Consider the following 15,621-nt stretch of genomic DNA (forward strand, 5'->3'; position numbering starts at 1 on the left):
TGTGTTTATGTTATTGAGTGGCTGGGGTACTTCTGGCTTTATAGCTTTCTTATACATTCTACCTCTAGTCTTATCTATGCAACTCCAAATATTTTCAGGTTAATCCTTGATAACGTCCAGTGTTATTAGTTGGCTCTTTTATAGTGGTCAGATGATGGATAGACAATAAAATATGGAGCAGCCCAGACTTAAATAACAGGAGTCTATCTCTTGTGCCTGGCATTCAGTGATACAGATGACATCAATGATTGGCTATATATCTCTAAGTCATTACTTAGCCCTGTGTTTTTTCATTTCTGTTGCTTTACTTTTACCTTAGCCTGGGATTTCCTCAGCTCTGCTTATCTAAATTCTGCTCCTCTTTCAAGGCCAATCTCAAGTGGTTTATCTTCCATGAAGAATTCTCAGACTCCTTTAACTCATGGTAGTTTTCTTCTCTGAGATCATATTGTTTTCAACTATACCACTTCTAACTACTTCTTAGGAGCTGCCTTGTGTCCATTTATGCTATCTTTTCAAAGGTGTTATTTAACCAACATTTTCATTCATTTCTCAAACAAGTAAGTGCTATCTCCACAATCAACATGTGGAGGACACAACAGTAGATCTCAGAAATTTTTTTGATTTGATTCATAATCAAATTCCATGTGTATGGCAACGGTTGCTATTACTCATGTACTGAACAGTTGACTTCAGGACAATTCTACGCAGATGTGGTAATATTCTTTTATACCTCATTTATGCTGCATATAATGAGGCACAGTGTAAATTTGTTCTTAAGTATTTGTAAAAATAGAGTGACTGGCTGCCTGATGTTTGTGGCTACAGAATTAGGTACTTTTGCTTTTCGTTCTTCCTATTTGGTGGGCCATGTGCCATGCTGTGGGTAGGTAGTACTTTACATATATTAATTTATTTACTCCTCACAGATGACTAAAGACCCAGTGCCCTACATCTATCCCATGGCCAGCCAGGAAAGGTATAATTTAAATTTTATCACAGTTTGGAATAGATTTCAAGATAGAGCTTTCATCACTCACTGCTTTTGCCCATATTGTTGTTCTGTTACATAAATCCCCATGCTTCGATGTTAGCATTCCTGTTCTAGGCCATTCTTATTAGTAATTGACCTGGGTTTTGTATGAATATCTTTATTTGACTGAGTCATCATTTTGGACATTGGGAATTAGTAGTTGGCAACCTAAAATTGTCAACTATAACCTCCAGAAAGGTAGTACTTAAAAATGATAAATGGAAAAGTAGATAGTCAGTTATGTGTATTTTAAATGACCTAAATATCAATCACAGAGAAGACATTCTGATGATGGGAAGAAAAGGAGATACTCCCTTCTCCACCTGACCATCCCTGACACACATCACACACACAGACACACACACACACACAAATGTACATCCATGCATATGAACACACACACACACAAGTGCCCTTGGAAGCAAAAAGTAATTGTTTTATTTTTACTGAAGTGTAAATAGGCATTTCTTTATTCACTTTTAATGTTGCATTTGAATTTGCTGATAAAATTGAGAAGCAATTTATATCTGTTGTGATTCTTGATTCACATGTGAATCTCTAAGTATTACATTATGATTGTATAGTTCCTTCATCTTGAAGAAGTTAGCACTTTAGCTAAGCATAGAAAAATGTCTCAGCTCCTTCTGTTGGGTGTGTCAGCTCTTTCAGCTGTTCAAGAAACAGGATGTAAGGGAGATTGTTTAGCAGTGACAGAATGAGCTGAGTTTTGGGATCAGATGTCAGAGGTTCTATTCTTGTGATTTTGAATTGCTGATTTAGGATGAGGATAGTCCCCACCCACACCGCAGCGCAGTGTCCTCATCTGAATAGTAAAGAAGTGATCTATGACAATATTTTCTTCACCATGATTTGAGCATACATTGTCTTCTTTTGAGATTCCCAAGTTAATACTCTGTTGAGATTTAAGACTTCTGAACTGTCTCAAAAGACCTGATGAAAAGATTTGAACCATCAGTGGTATCTGGCTTTTTGTGTCTTCCTCATTTTTCTTATTAGTCTGGATTATAGCAGCTGTTCTCATATGGATATGCATCAAGACTGTAAACTTACTGTGCTTGGCCCATTAAAAAAACGGACCTCTAGGGTAAGATCCTTTGAATTTGCATCTTCAGAGTGTACCCAAGGAAATCAGGATTATACTAGTGGACAAAGAGTTTGAGTTGCACCATTAAACAGCTCAAAAATAGTTCATTCAATCTTTGCTGCTTGTTCTGTTATTAGGGCAATAGATTTAATAAATACAAATACAGGATGCTCAATTATATTCGAATTTCTGTACATAAAGATTTTTATCCCCTGTCCTAAGGAATGAACCCTGGAACTTGTGCATACTAAGAAAGCACCTTACCACTGGGCTACATTTTTATATACACATGTCTTATGAGATGTGCATCTCACTTTATCTGCCAACCCTGTATGCTGCAGAGCCAGAAAAATCTCAGTTCTTTCAAACTGTTAATGAGGAGAGGTCACAAAGTATCCTGAGACCAAGCAGGGTTTGTAACAGTTTTGGTATTGCCCATTAGTGTGTGCTCTGGATCCTTTTGAGAACCATTATGTTAGAAATTTGGGGATGTCCTTTTCTTTCTGCTGCATTGTGCTAACAAAGCATTCGTTTTTATTCCTTAAATAAATTGAAGATTTGTTTTTAGAATGCAGAGGAATTTAGCCACATAGCTCCTATTAAGCCATCACTTCATAAAGAAGTCTGTTCCAGCTTTTCTCGTGTGTTTACAGCCACATTCTCATAACTGCAAAACTCTATTTTGATGTGAAGCTTATGACGAATATAAGACTTCCCTATTGGACCATTTATTGTCTTCTCAGATACTTATGATTCCAAATGGAGTATTTTCCGTAGTAGCAGAATTGTACCTCCTCAATCTCTTTTGGAAAAAAATGGACTCAGAACTATACCAGGCAGTGTAGAAGCAAAGACATTTGCCATTGTTCAAGAGCAAACCAAGTCAGCATGAAGAAAACACGGATTGATTTCCGTTAAAATTGATCTCTCGGTACCTCACACACTTATAAACTTACCCAGCACCAAAGGCTTATGGTCATTAGAAAGCAGATATTTCCTCTTTCGTTTTTAGTAAGTCACCGACTGTGATTTTCTGGCATTTAGTGGGCGTATTTGTCTTGCGACTATGGTAGACAGTGACACAGACCCTGTGCTGGGTGGCTGTGATGACCAAGGAAGTCGTTCATCTGTGCATATTCAACCTTACTTTCATCTGACGTCGGTTCAGTCCCAAACTTGACCCCAGGTTCTCAGCATCTCACTGAGATCAACAATCTTCTCCCAGATCAGCCCACACAACAATCTTCCATCTAACAGGACCAGTGTTATTTTGAGTGAGAATAGTGAATGTGTGATCTGGGTTCTGCTAGGTTCTTTGGGGCGCAGTGTGAGTGGGTACAATAGGGTACTCTGACCTAGAACTCCAAACGTCACCTTCTGAAGCTCCTGATAGATTCATTAGCTCTTACTGAAATATTTCTTCAGGTACAAATGTATCTATCAATACCTTTTCCCCTTCAGGCATTATTTTAGAACAGATTAAGAGGATCTGCTTCTCAGAAAGCAATCGCTAATTGTGCTTACCATTTTAATAAATGTAGGGTAGCTTAGAACCAGGGAAATAAAATTGTTCTCTGCTTTGCACTTGGCACATCAGCCTCCCTCAAGGTGATGCCGTGAACAGGGCAGCTAAGTGGAGTAATGAGAGATGAAGGATTTGGATCCTCTTGGCCACAAACCAACAGTTTTTACAGTAAGGGTTGGAAAGTGTGCCTTTGATTGTACTTCTTCCCATGGGGCAAATGGACTAATGAGTGAAAAACCTAGTGCCACAGCAGTTTGACACCTTTGCACTGTAAGTGCAGAACGAAAGTGCTTATGAGGGAGAGGAACCTACCTTTGTGGCCTCTCAGCTACAGTTGCTACAGGTCTTACTTTGTGAATGTCAGTTGTGTGTCTATAAAGAAGAGGTACTGTACCTACTTGGCTGGGTGATGAAGAAGAATAAAGCAAGTGCTATATATTCAGTGCCCAGCACAGTGGCTTGGAGAGAACAGCCTTGAAGGACTTCAGAAAACTTCGATCGCTTTTTGCCTTTACAACTTCACCGGAGAGGGCATATTATGGAATTGGTGAGGATGCTTATTGGTTGGCTCATTAAGAGATCATTCAGGGATGAGTTTATTTATAGGCTGTGTTTCCTCTGATTCATGATCTTCCATTGAACTCACAATGACCTATAAGGAGGTAAAATGATCTTCGTTTATTCAAAATCTGCACTATATTTTAAATTCTGGCTGACAGAGCCTCAGGAACTCATGACCAAGCCCTCAGTTTTAAGGATTTTTTTTTCAGATTAAGGGCTATTTTAATTTTTGTTGTTGTTGTTTTCCTTTCAGCATAAGAGCCATATACTTTTATCCCTATAGTTGTCTTCCGATGTCTCAAAGTATTTGGGTGTTTTCCTTTATTTGGACATGGAAACAGAGGGATTTTAATTTGTCCAAAAGTATTTTCTGTCTCCCAACATTACACAGAGTGACTTATATTTATAAAGTGCTAAAACACTACCATTGTTTTGTGTTTGGAACTTGCAAACTCAGAGCTCTAGGTATTATCAAAAGCTTTCAACATCTTCTCTTTCCCTTTGAAAAATAATCAGCATATTGCTTGCCTCTAGCATTCTTTCAAGGAAAGCCAAAGAGAGTGTTTTTTCAGTTTCTGAAAATCTAATTCTGAATGCAATCACAGTGCAAACTGGCTGTACCTTTTGGGGGTAGGTTAACAAGCTATTTGTCCTTTTTGTTTTTGTTTTCAAACTCATTTCAGATTTTCAGCTCTCTGTAGTAAAACTAATTGCTTGCTTGATGATGCAGATTTTTTATTGCATTGGAGAAAAGACATGAGAGATACACCTTGACAGTATGTATCCACAAGAACACTGAGATGCAGTGGTCAGAGGGGAGCAGAAAGTCACACATCTTTCACACGTATTGTCTTTCAGTTTAGAAAAATTAGAAAGCCAGCTCTGTCTGTGTGTGCTTCTGATTTTAAATATTATTATTCCTCTAAATATAGTTCAGGACATTTGTCAACGTACTGCGAATCTCTTGTTAAAAATAAAATTGAAATTCAAATCTCAAAATAAATCAAGAGCTATCTGCAGTGCATTGCTGCTTACATTTTGAGTGGCTGGGTCTGGGGCCCGTGGAGTTCCATTGTGGGTGGCCTTATAGAAATAATTATTCAAAGGCTATCAAATGTTATAAACCAAACGGCTACTTTTGCTGTTTCAGGAGAATGCTACTACAAAACTCAATTGATTTTTTAAGAACGTATTTTTGCATTTTGTCAATATATATGTGTAAAATGGAGGGGAGGAAGTGAAATGATTCGTTTGCAATGACGTGTGAATCCATAATTCTCTCCAGCAGTGCTCTTACGAATCTCCTGTTGACATTGGAGTTGAGTGCAACTATGAAGTAGAGAAGAGAATTCTCTCAGAAAGAGATGTCTGGGATTTTATTAATTCCCCATAGCAACACACTCCTGCCACGTCCTGCTTTCTGGGCAGTACGACCTCTTTTAGTCTGTTTATTAGCCTTCAAGGAACATGCCTTGCCTTTAGAATGTATGTTTTGTGTTTTCCCTTCCCTCCTTGTCAGGAGGACTCGCCTGAGAAGGTCAAGGATAGAATTTTGCCTTCACTCAGCAAATGCCCACCATGACCCTTAGAGAGTTTGTCGGCTTGTGAGTTGAAGAGGAAAGGCCCAGATGTTTTTAGGGGTGTATTCCGTACCATTTCTTTGACACTCGATTTGTTTCAAAAATGCATTGGCATTTTTATTTTGTTTTTATTTCCTCCCCAGTTCTATGTGTAACCATTCAGAAAGCTGCTAAACATTTCACTGCAATGCTTTTGCGACTTGTGCCAGAGGAAAAATCACAGGCACACTGTATTAAGTAGTCAATGTAAAAGCATATTGCAAATGTTCTTATCAGAAGAGGACATGTTTATAAGCCTGTAATCATTTTGTGCAGTAATGGCAGCAGTAACTGTGGTAACCAACGGGTGATGACTGAGACTGGATGCCAAAGTGAGCATCTTGAAGAAGTCAGATTGTAAATCAATGGCAGAGTGTAGGGAAAGAGACAGAACCTAAGTTCCAGGCCAAACCTCCAGTCTCTGACATGGACAAAGAAAACAGATGCTTTAGCAATGTGAGGTGAACAGGGGCTCAAATCTATTGTAAGGAACGTTTACTTTACATAGCTTTATCTAGAGGCATTATTCCACAAAAGAAATATTGTTCAATATTAGGCAGGAAGTCAGACAGCTCTATTGGACAGGGAAATACTGCCACCTGGTTATGGAAGAGGTAAAATGAGTCCAGCTGACATAAGGATGGCAGTGCCTGTTCATCATACTCAGGCTGACATCCCAAAACCTGGAAACACCTATGCAGCAAAATCACATCCTTCCCAGTTGGAACCCCATGCCCTGGATGCACGCTGTGGTTCCTGACAGGAATCAGCTTTGGGAAGACACTTTGAAGTCTTCTTTGGAGATGACTGGCATCTGCCGCGATTCTGTACTCCTCTCCAATCCTGCCCTCTGCATGAGGTCCTCTTCCAGCTGGCCTTGCTAGACCTGCATGCCTCCTCCCTCCCAGAACCGTCTTTGAAGTCCCTGGGAGCTGGGCCGTGGCTGGTGGGAGTGGGAAGGGGACGCCTGAGGCTGAGCTCATCCCACACTGCTACGTGGCATGATTGGTTTCGGCTTCTCTTTCTTTCATACATTTAATTTTGCTTTGCTTCTCTCGGCTAAAATAAAAAAGAATTGGAGTGGCTTTAAAGAACCCTCCATCACTAACTTGTTTATACAGAGTTGACTGTGGCAAGCAGCTGCCACCAATGTCACTGGTGTCAGGGTTTGGAACTTGGGCACTTACACGTTTCATTTAGGCTTAGGTTGTTTGGAGGGTGAGGAAGGGCTGAAGAATTTCAGAAAACTTACAAACGAATCCTGACACTCTCTCCTATTATCCCATTCTCCAGCTACATGGAACCAGTTCCTTCCCAGTTTTCCTTATCTGTGAAATGGAAATAAAACTCAGCTCTTAGGGTTGAGTGAAAGATTACGGGTGTTCTTAAGCACTTTACATAGTTCTGGTTCATCTGAACTTCTTGACATCTTTTGTTCTTTGTCATTATCAAGTCTATATTTACAACAAGGTGGGTTTTTTTTTTTAAAGAATATGAATTAAGGCTAAAGAGCAACAATTGATAGGCCTTAAAATAAGCAACATCACTGAAATGATTGTGAATGCTTCATTGTGAATATGAAAATAGTACTCAATACCAGGAGGGAGACGGTCATCCCATATGTAGGGTATTGGGGTTTTTCAAAACTAAATGGTCACTGTAAGAGGATGCCTCCATCATTTGTAGAGTTATCCTTGAGTGTAGCCCAGCCTGGTTTAGGTTGTCTCAGTTTTGTTACTCAGATTTGCATCTTGTCTTTCTTTCTGTTTTTAGTTGTTTGGATTTCTCTCAAAGTATTTGTGGCTGAAATTCCTTTTGGACACTGAGCTGCTTTTTTCGCATAAGCTTTGGACTGGAATCAATAGAATGTCAAGATGCCAGGCACATTCGGCCTAATAGCAGGTGGGTGTCTGCTGGACAGTGTGCCTGATTTGCCTGACAGTAGCAAATTTAGGCCATCATTAATGAGCCAGAGATGGTACTGTTGATGTTGTGGGATTTCTGCACTTTTCAGAAGTAATTTTGCTTTTCCCTTCTGGTGGGATTATGTTTGCACAATATGTGTACAGATACGAAGGCACCTTTATTAAAATACCTTATATTCACACATACTTAAAAGCCTTTAGCAGAGTTTAAAGTAACGATTTGTGTTAATTTGTTTAATGTTCAAAGTGAAGAAAACTTGCAAAACCTTAGGGAGTTACTGAAGCTGTTTGCTATATTCTATCAGGACACATGCCTATTATATAAAGAGTTCATGTTAGAGACTAACTGGTGGGCCGAAAGCAGGTGGCTTGGGGTGGTAAGTAAAGGGAATGGCTTTAGAGCCAGATCCTACTCCATATGAATCTTGCATTTGCTCTTTAGAGTGCTCTGAAAGCCTCACTTCCTAAGTTCGTTTAACGACTAGATGAAGAGATGGAAATGAAGGTGCCTGGTGTATATCATGGGCACTCTATAAATAGTGGCTTTCTAGCTAACCCATAGTGACAGAAGGCCACAGTGATGATTTGGGATTCTTCTGTGTTTACACACTCCCTGGCCTTGTCATTTTCTTGTTCTCTGTGAAAGGCTTTCTCTTGTTTCAGATTTTAATTACAAGTATAAACTCAATTCTGTAAGTCATACCTTCTAATTGTTAACCACAAATATTTTTTATATGTGTCCAACCTCCCACAGTGGGATGGTCCTAAAACATTCTCATCTAGATTTGGGCACAGGATGAAAACATGGCAATGAGACTTACACAAATCAGTTCTAATTTGCTTGGAGATGGTCTGGAGCCAGCAGCAGGCATAGGATACTTTGGATTCTAGGACAGAGTGATGCTCTAAATGACAAGCCTCTGGTCACAGTGGGCTCAGCCACTTATCCCAGAGGAGATGTCTCTCTGCTTCATGGTTAAACAAAGGAAAAGAATAGACCATTGGTAGCATGGGAGTCTCACTGAAACACTTCAGAAAACTCCACCCCATCTCCACTTCTTGAAACAACATGGTAGTTATTCCTTTTCCGTGGGGTTCACAGCCTCATCTTCCTGGGATTTCACAGTCACAAGTACAATAAAGTTAGTTCCTGAGATTAAGAAGCAGTATTTTCTTTGGGAATGCAATTTTAAATTCTCTGTATAAAGTGTTGACCTGATAATAGCTTCTTATGAAGTTTGCTTTACAGTATCAAGTTTCAAATTTATAGCAGTAGACTTTAGATAATAAAATTGTAGACTATGATTCTGAAGAAAAAAAATGCTTGTTGATCTATGGTGTTATGAGAAGGGTGAACCAAAGTTCCTTTCCCATATTTCACTTGAGTGAAAAATTATCTAATGTTTGGGGTCATTTGGCCATGTCATAATATCTTATCTTCCACCCTCAGATGCGAGTAATGGCAAATGTGAATTTATGGCCTTTCACTTTAGTTGGGTCTTAGTCTCCAATGGGGTACAGTCTTGCCTGTGTTGGACAGCTACGTCTGGAGTTGTGTATGTGCTTTGGTGATAACATGTCTTTCTGTATGGTGAGGAGCCTGGAACAGCACCGCTAACAACCGGGGCTCCTTTCTTTGTAGTAACTACTGCTCTGCAGTCTGTGTGACATATGGAGTTAAGTGTCTGTGTAGGTTCTGGGATTTGGATATTATTCTGTCCAGTAGCCGCTCAAGTATATGCAGTTTAGCCTGATGATTATATGATCGGTATCTACATGAATGTGTGGTCAGATAAGGTAGAATGGTGGTTTCTTTCACTTTAGGAATCTCTAGAAAAGTCACAGAAAGCTTGAGTTGGAGAGGGGAGGAAAAAAGTTGAAGTTATTCACTTGTGAGCTCTCAGACGTCTTTTTTAATGTCCTTCTTTGTTTTTATTTGTATTTCGTGGCTGTTTGAGGACATAAGTATAACGAAGCACTTAAGTCTAGAATCAGGACATTCTGAGCTTAAACTCCAGGGGTGTAAATATACATAAGTTTTGAGCTAGTCATGTTTCCATTGTTAGATTAATTTATAAAAAGTGTGTTTCAGAATAACTAGGGAGCCAGCCTCAGAATGCTGCTGTGTAGGTTCAGCGAAGACACCGTAAGCTACCAACAAGTCAGGGGCCTCGTATGGACTCAGCCCTTCAATAAGTGGTAGCCGTTGCTTTTGCTATAATCATTGCTATGATCTGTGCAATGGGAATAATAATTAGTCCTATCTAAAGTAGTCCAAACAGGGACACCATGAGTTATTGATATACCAGTTTGCTCTGCTCAGTTAATCCTGTCTGTTTTTATTAACTCAAGAGGAAAGCACCTACCTTTGAGAATTATTAAGCACTGGTTATGAAAAAGAATATTATTTTATAGGGTCTTATGTATACTAGATAGTTTAATTTTTATCATATATTCCTGTAATTTTCTGCCCCATCTTTCTATTCCAAAACGCTAGAGGTCAAAATTAAGCTACCTCTCTACTCTGTCCTCCCTTCCTGCCCTTATCTAAAATAGAAAGCTCTCGGAAAGGAAAGACCATAGGAGAAATTCCCAGTGAAACTGGGAAATTGTGTGAAAGGTTAGGGCTTTAGGAACTGTGCACAGAGAATCACTGAGTGATAATCTGCTGAAAATTACTGGTAAGAATCAACTGTCAAGGTTAAATTGCTTCTATCAGGACTTCTAGACATATATACCTAAAGGCCACGTATTTACTTGTGGTGTCCACCTCATTTTTTATGTTCCATCATAATACTAACAGAAGCACAGATAGGAAAGAAGAATTTATAAAATGTATACATTTTCTTAAATCAAAAATTAAAGAGACTCAGCTCCAGAATCCTTGCTGCTGGTAGAGTGGATCAGTTGGTTTTTCCTGAATCATAGCTACAAGGAGTTAATCCCTTGAGCATCCGATGGGCTCTCTGTGCCTTGAACAGAATTTAAATGTGGTTTTAATGCAATGAATTTCAGCAGCAAACACTCCTGTTTTGGCAACAGCTGCTTGAAGCCCCAAGTACTCCAAGAATCCCAGCCTAGGAGAGATGGAAGCTCTCAGCACATCCCAGAATTCCTCCAGGATAAAGTCAGAAGCACAGCTCCTGGCCCCCTTCAAGAATATTCCTTCACAGCACTCTGTAAAGAAGGAAATGGACCTCACTCTGTGTAGTGCCTAGTGCTGTGTGTTGACTATTTTGCTCCAAAGAAAGGGAGACAGGAATCTCCTGAGAATCAGGCAGCCGGAGGAGAACTTTTGCTAATCAGAAATTGATCTTAAACTAATCAGAACCTGACAGCGGCTATATGGATGTTGTGGGAGTGGCTGGTGATTTGCTTTAGTACTCATTACTGGCAGACTACTGTGGTACTACTGTGGATTGTCTTTATCCTTGCAGTAAGATTTATTCATCCGTCGCAGAATATGGGCTCCCCCACACGCTCGCCAGTGAGTTGAAAGCTCCAGAAGGAAGGCCCTACACGTAAATCACTGCTGTCTTAACCTCTCTAAGCACTGGTGAGCTAGGGCTCCTTGCCTTCAACACGAGTGTCAAGCAGTGGGTTGATTAATGTTTACACAGGGCTAAGAAATGGCCCTTCTGAAAGGAATTTGCACATACTGGGCGGCACACGCATGTACCACATATCAGGACATGGTACGAATTTCCTTGTTTAAATTGTTAGAAGAAATTAAGTGCAAAAATCGCTGAAAACTATAACAGAAAAATGTGGGGGCCAGTGAAAGTTGGGGCGGCCTTTGGAATTAAGCAGTGTCTTTTTCTGTGTTTCTGTGAAGCGGCAGGCATGGAGTGGCTGGCCTGGGTGATGTGAAACAGTCAGGCTGTGAGGTGCCTCCTCCCAGGCCTCCCTTCTTTCTCCCCTTCCTGTCTTCCAGGATCTGCCAACATGCCCTCCAAGGCCACAGAGCACAGATGTTCTTCTCTGGCCTCCAGTACCCGCTTCTCTGCTCGCATGCGGGCCGAGAATCGCTCACTATGCAGTCGTTGGCGGCTGCCGCAGATGCCCGCTCTTTCACACAGGCTCCTGAGTGTGCTTAGAGCGGCTTTCTGAGCTGCGCAGTCACTGCACAGGTCTGCAGCTGCACTCGGGCGAGAATGCGGGTGTTTCAGTCGTCTCTGGCCCCACCTTCAGCAGGCCTTCTGTGTGGGAGCTATAGGAGGCTTTTGTACTCCCGCTTTTCATGGCAAATGAGGCTGCATCCAAAGAGCATATAGAGTGGGAGTGGCTGGGGGTGGGGAGGCATCAATAAAGATGTAAGACCACTAAAAAGGCGAGTGACAGGCAGTGTCCTTGGTGGCATGGTAAAAGCCTAAGGATATTTAACTTAGCCGACAGAAATGTGATTGGCATCCCAGGCTGCTCCTCACTGGCTGTGGGACACGGGCCCAGGTCTCCTTCTGTGTAAAGTGGTGGCCCTAATAGCTACCTACGAGGTGGGCAGACATTAAGGAAGGTAAAGCCTGTCAAACCCTGTGCAGGAACTCCTCATAAGCCTGTCTGTCCCCTTAGAAGCCCTGTCTCCGAAGGTGCAACTGAGTGCCCTATCTAACCTCCGGGTTGAAAGACAACTTTTTGCTCAGTCATTTTATTTCTCTTACTGATCTCTTTCACGTTTGGTTTATTCCAAAGCATCGCTTTTCAGGCAGTATTTGTATTATGCTACCCCTAGCCTGCCTTCCCCACTCTTGGGAAGCTATGTAGTGTGCAGTCATAATGGTAGCACAGAAATTATCTTTATTTTTCCAAGGTGAACCATTTTTTATTTCTGAGCACAAATAAGGGATATTTGTTGTGGATAACTGGGAATATCCAAAGCCAAAGGGTCAAATCACCACCAACTGTAATATCAGCACATGGAAAGGGTCATCATGGACATTCCCTCGGAATGCGTGTGAGTGTGGATGGGTGGAGGGTACTCTGTAAAACATTTCTAATGTATTATTTAGGGTTCTTGGCACTGCAAAATAATTTTTAAAGAATGAATAGAGCTGAATTTTGTTTTCTTCTTACTTAGCTAATTCTAAAGCTCAAGTGATTTTGTAAGGAAAGAGATGAAGCTACAAAGGTGTCTCAGGTTTCTTCCCTGAACCTGCTATAAGGTCAGGTGAAGAGCTGGGAAACCAAAGATGAGTGGCTGCATTTTCTTCTGGAGCAGCAGTTCTTCTGCCTTGTTTTGTCAATGACACCGAAAGCAAATATTTTGCTAAACAAGGGGTGATCAAAATAGAAGGTACAGTGCACATTGAAATCAAAAGTACGGTACTTATTCAATAAGAGACACATTACCAAGAACAGTGGGATAAGCATGTTCCAAAGGTGGGGGGAGTATTTTGTGTACTTTGAAGGAAGGTTCACCATAAAGTTTTTTACTCTAATAAATTTGTAATTTCAACATTCACTGTATTTGATGATCAACCCTTGTTGATCAACTGTTTATGGCAATCCTGTCAAATAAAACATTCTGACATCTCTTCATCCATCCTGTTCATTGGATTTTGAACCTGTGACTTCTAGCTCTCCCCAAAATTCAAAATAACCACGAGAGTTAAACATTTTGAATTGATTCGGGCATCTAGGCAGCTACAACTGCACAGATAAAGGCAATCACAGAAACAGACTTCCAGAAGTGCTTCAGAAAATGGCAAGAATTGTGGGATAAGTGTGAGGGAAACGAGGAGGAGAATTTTGATGGGGATTAATGGCGATGTGCCTTAACATAATGTAATACCTTCTAAAAGGCATTCACTGTATTTTTGGATCACATCTTCTATTTAGCTCATTGGCATTGGGACTACTTGCATTTAACTAATATATAAATATATTAATTAAATGTATACTTGTTTTTATATAAGTAATATATAGTCAGTGCATGTGTGTAATAAATATTCACATACCATATATACACATATACCATGCATTCATATATCATATATATGTGATATATACATCCATAATAAGTATAAATGTGTGAATAGTTCTTATCACAACTCTGCAATACAACTCTGTGATTATTTTATTTTAATAGCTGAGAAAAATGAAGCACAGAGAGATTAAATAGCTGCCCATAAGTCACACAGCGAGTAAACACTGGAATCAAGTTTCCATCCCAAAGGATTGTAGAGCTGAGTTTGTATCTGCTTTGCTCACTGCTTTGAAAATGGTGAGCAGAAAATAATGCTCAGTCAGCAGGCATAAAGTTTCACATACGCAAGATGAATGCATTCTGAACTCTACCATATAACATTGTGCTAATATTTAAAAATACCTTATTGAACACCTAAAATTTTGTTGAGGGGATAGACGTGGTAAATGTGACTACTATAACACAATTTATAAAAACAGAGCTAATGCTCCAAATTGAAGTTTCATAATCCTTTCATATACTAATTAGACATAGCTTAGGAATTAAAATGTGGCAGTTATACATATATAATATGCATATATATTGTGTAAAGTTTTACAGGTATAATTTCCACATATATAAAATGAATTTTTTTAAAAGGTATCTTTTTGTTTACCTTTTCTTTTTTTAACAATTGAAGCTCTACCATCAGTTAAGCAAATTCTCCAGGGCATGGGCAAACTGCAATCAGTTTAGTACTGGTCCTGACATTTGTACAAAGAGACAATGATATTTCTCAAAGCATCAAGAAAGAAGTTCACATTCAAGAGGGTGAAAGAAGATAAGCTGGTTCTCATGGCTCACATTGAAGCAGGGAAGTCCCCAAGGAGCTGGCGAGCGTTAGAAACAGTGGATTTCTTTATGTATCTGTTTCAGTTGGTTTTGCTTTATGGAACAGTACGCTCCAGTCTGGCTATAGGGAAATCGACACTATTTTATCTAATATAAAAATTTACAGTTGACCCTTGCCTATATTTCAGACAAAAGTGTTGTGATTATCCTTCTTAATATCAAAAGAGGAAGGTATTTTTGTTTCCAAAATGAGATTTGAAAACACAGGTATGCCTGCGCGTGCATACACACAAACACACACACACACACACACACACACACACACACACACACACCACCTATACCAAACATTCAGCAGTCCAGGAAGTGGGCACAAGTAGATTTTAGCTTTAACACTGTTTTATCATCCAGTTTGTAGCTCTCCAGGGAGTGAAACAAAACAAAACTCAAAGCAGAGCTCACCTTGGTGACTAACTGGCAGTGACGGCAGACACCAGCATGCCCATGGCTCCACAGAATTCCTGCAGAGGAGTTTCTTCAGCTTTCGGAGATCTTCTTGCTTTGTTGTGTTTTCTCATTTACTCTATACTCTTTTACTTTCTGGCTCTCTTCACCATCTAAAGCAGGAAAAAAAAAACATATTAGATTCTTAGGTACTTTAACGGGAACTTGCTCTGCAAGTGCCAACTATTTCAACAAATTAAAGGACTTGACCATGGAATTTGTTTTTGCAAGTGAACCTTTTGCTGTTACTGGAACCCTACCACAAGCTCGGTGGACACATGCCTACCGCCTCTTCAACTGTTAAACAATTGCCAGTTTAAACCAACCAAAACAAGACCCTTAAGACTAAAAGAGATATACTAAACAAATTCAGCCTTGGAGAAAAACCTTGTATTTCCAAGACCATATTAACATGGCAATTATTTTAATAACATGTTAGGCATAAGTTTTTCCATCTTAATCTTCCCTTTAGTAAGATACCTGGAACTCTGGCATGAAAATAATAAGAAAGAGTTCTGAGGGCATTCTTTATATTTTAGCTTCCTTCCCAATTGACGGGATAAGACTAAAATATTCTAAAATGAATCAATTAAGA

The 15,621-nt window shown here is 39.8% G+C and overlaps 1 protein-coding gene across 4 annotated transcripts in view; it reads left to right on the forward strand.

Moving 5' to 3' along the window:
- Positions 1-15,621, forward strand: part of Flrt2 (fibronectin leucine rich transmembrane protein 2) — a 90,599-nt gene that overhangs the window by 38,025 nt on the left and 36,953 nt on the right. Inside the window, exon 2 of one of the 4 annotated variants that reach the window (XM_019206362.2) lies at positions 7,617-7,745. The exons of the other annotated variants lie outside the window; for them this stretch is intronic. The gene's annotated coding sequence lies outside the window, so the exon portion shown is untranslated. The remainder of the gene's footprint in view (positions 1-7,616; positions 7,746-15,621) is intronic. 4 annotated transcript variants of the gene reach the window in all.

The sequence above is a fragment of the Fukomys damarensis genome, unplaced genomic scaffold, assembly GCF_012274545.1.
Source record: "Fukomys damarensis isolate Sample0158 unplaced genomic scaffold, DMR_v1.0_HiC HiC_scaffold_21, whole genome shotgun sequence".
NCBI classification, from domain to species: domain Eukaryota; kingdom Metazoa; phylum Chordata; class Mammalia; order Rodentia; family Bathyergidae; genus Fukomys; species Fukomys damarensis.